A 3,492-nucleotide genomic window follows, 5' to 3' on the forward strand; every position below is an offset into this window, starting at 1 on the left:
CCGCCGGCCGCGGCCAGACTCTCCATCCGCCGCGCGGCTCGCCGCGCCGGCCCGGGCCGCCCCCGCCGCCCGGCCCGCAGCGCCCCCCGCCGTCCCGGAGGAGGCAGCGCCCCCCGCCGCCCGACCGCAGCGCCCCCCGCCGCCCGGGAGGAGGCAGCGCCCCCCGACGGCGGGGCCGGGGCCGGGCCCCTACTAGCGCGAGGGGTGCAGGGGCTTCCAAGTCCCCAGGCCTGGCTTTTTCTAAGCGCTGATCCACTGTGTGGGGGACTTGGTGCCTGAAGAGTGAAAAACCCTATCCAAACTCTCTTCGCCTCCCCTATTCTTCGCTCACAGTTCCAAAAGCTTCTCTTCAGAACATCTACTATGGGCATTTTACAAAAAGTTGTAAGATTGTTTGATCACTATATATCTCCTCCACTAGGCTATGGGCTTCCTGGATCAGGGATCTGTGGCTTTGCACACTGCGGCACGTCCACACTGACTGCTACCACACTTCTTGGCACAATAAGTGCTTAATACATTAAGCCTGCTTGAATGAATGAAGGAGCACTTGAGGGCTAGACTGCTACTACTGGACCCTTCTGGTAATCCTCTGCTGTCCCTCCTTCCACCCAGGTGGCCAAATGAAGAAAGTCACAGGATCTCACTGTACGTTGGCACCCCAGGCCTGTTTCCTGAAGCCTGCCCTCCCCAACTCTGTGTAGAACTCAATCACTCTTCCTCCCAAATCATCTTCTCAAATGCTGCTGCCCAAGAATTGTCATCAAACCAAAACCACCTACACTGCCAGCCCCACCCACCACCACCAAAGACATTAGAAGTATTGGTCATGTCACCCTCCCTCCCTCGGTACAGAGGAAGCTCTTAGGCTCCAGGATCCTTCAGTTTCATCCTCTCTCCCATCCCATCCCAGTCACTGCCTGAGAATAGCTTGCAGCCAAGGACAAACTCCCAGGACAGGTGCATGGTAGGGTTCAGTAATTCCTTGATGGATAAATGGAAAGGAAGGGACACACTGAATGTCGCCAACAGATCTAAGCCAGTTTGGCCATTCAGCAATTGTCCGTTCTCTTGATGAATTTGGGAGATTGTGTGTCCTTCTTTCCACAACCTCACTAACTGGTGGTAGATTATACTGAAAGCAAGCACTATACCAAATGCTGCCAAACATGTAACATTTGTTAGCCAGGAGACACAAAAGCAGCCATACAACTGTTCTTATAGTTTGGGGATGAGGCATCTCACTTTACCATCTAGTGAAAGGGTCACTTAGAGGCTGACACAATGTTTCAGTGGCAGGCCCAGCTCTCACGGTTGTGCAAGGAAACGGAGTCTCCCTAAAGTGGAATATCACACAGCCAGCAGGTCCAGACCTCCAGCATGACTCTGGAGACAGAGGGCTGCTTGGCTTGCAAGGGCCTGGGCCTGTTCAGTCTTTCTAACCAACTGCCCCAGCCATCTCTGGAGGGTTGACCCCAATAAACTTCACATGAAAACAAAGCATCCAAAAGACGCAGGTGAAAGTATATACCACTTATACTGAAGTCTTTTTAAAGTAAATCACCATATAGTCACAATAACAAACATATACAAAGTTAAATGGAGAAGAAAGGGCCAGGAATTTAGTCAAGGTCTTGTGGACCAGATCTCTTTAGGCATCAACCATTTTACAACAGGAAAGGGAAGATCAGGATCCCTTCACACATTCTTCAAGTACAAACACAGGAATCTAACTTAACATTTGTCTTCATTTTTTCCAGGAGTCCCCAGTACTGCAATTTTTGTCAGTCCCACTAGAGAGCAATCTTTCTGCACTTACGTTCCTACTTGCAAAGCAATTTTCTCATCTCAGCCTGTATGCCTAACTCCCACTAAGTCTGAGCAGAACCAACTCTTATAGCTTTCATGACCCAAAGAAAGTCCCTAGACTCTGCTTAAGTGTCCCCCATTTTAAGCCCTATAGATAGATAATTTTGAAAAGTCAAAGAGATGATGCACTGGAAAAAGGGTCTAGGCTCTGGGGTGGGAGCATTCTTTGACCTCTGGCTATAAAGCTGACATAAGTAATACTAAGGTGAGTGTTCCCTCCTTTCACCACCCCCCCCCATACAGCTGTCATTCCAAAGTGGCCCCAAGTCAGGCTGTAGGAAGACAGAACTTTCACTAGAATGAAAGGGCTGCAGGAAGTGGCCTCTGGCTCTGTGGCCCTGTCCCTACACTGCCTTGGGAAATCTATGTGTCTATGTTTTATCAGTGCAATTCAGGGGCATAACCAAGGCCCCGGTACCAGGCTAAGATAAGGAGCCTGAGGATTTCACTGGCTGTTCCATTAGGGTACAGAACCCCCCTTGGGATGACGGGCTGTGATAGTTGACATCTCAGATTAAGAAAAGACACCCATACCCATGCATATACCACATGTAAGTGCCTTACACATTCTGGGGACTGTTAAGTCAGAGCTGCAGGGGCTGGTAACAGGCATATTAGAGAGGAGTCAGAGGAAATAATGTTTTCCCTTTATAATAACTAAGGCAGCCAGTTAACAGTGAAGATATCTGCTCCTCTCTTTCTTGGCCTCAGTAGTAACTTCCCTGTCCACACCCTGTCCTAGCTGGATCAAGTTCTGTTTGCTTGTCCACAGCCCTGCTAAAGTGTAAACTCTCTGTATGAGTCATCATTTCATCCCCAGGATCTGTCACAGAACCCAGGCTCAGCATTTGGAGACAGAAAAATTGTATAGTGTTATAGATTCATCCTCCTCTGTGGCTGGGTCTCTGCACAGCCTTGGTCCTCACTTCCTTCTCTAATTAAGTAGGGTCAGATTCAGGAATGGATGTCTCCCAGGCCCATCCTAGTAATACAAGTCATTCTGAATATATTTTTTCTTTTTTCTTTTTCCTTTTTTGTTTTTTGTTTGTTTGTTTGAGACGGAGTTTTCTGCTCTTGTTGCCCAGGCTGGAGTGCAGTGGCGTGATCTCAGCTCACTGCAACCTCTGCCCCCCGGGTTCAAGCGATTCTCCTGCCTCAGCCTCCCAAGTAGCTGGAATTACAGGCATGCACCACCACGCCCGGCTAATTTTTGTGTCTTTAGTAGAGATGGGGTTTCACCATGTTGGTCAGGCTGGTCTCGACCTCCTGACCTCGTGATCCACCCACCTCAGCCTCCCAAAGTGCTGGGATTACAGGCGTGAGCCACCAGGTCCAGCCTGTTTTTTCTTTATCTAAAACTGGTCTGTGAAAATATTTATGTGTTAGAAACCATCTTCCAAATTCATGTGTTTATTTTAATTACTAAATAAATCTGATACTCATTGTGCAAAGTACTGTGTAAGGCACTGTTCACGAAATAGATATATACAAAAAGATATGTAAAGTTATTTACATTTAAATATGAAGTGTGTGTATCATAAGTATGTGTGTATTTACCATGTAGCTGGAAGAGTCAAGGAACAGAAAAACCCACTAACCAAATGAGTAAACACACACATCACA

The sequence above is a fragment of the Theropithecus gelada genome, chromosome 11, assembly GCF_003255815.1.
Source record: "Theropithecus gelada isolate Dixy chromosome 11, Tgel_1.0, whole genome shotgun sequence".
In the NCBI taxonomy this organism is placed as follows: Eukaryota; Metazoa; Chordata; class Mammalia; order Primates; family Cercopithecidae; genus Theropithecus; species Theropithecus gelada.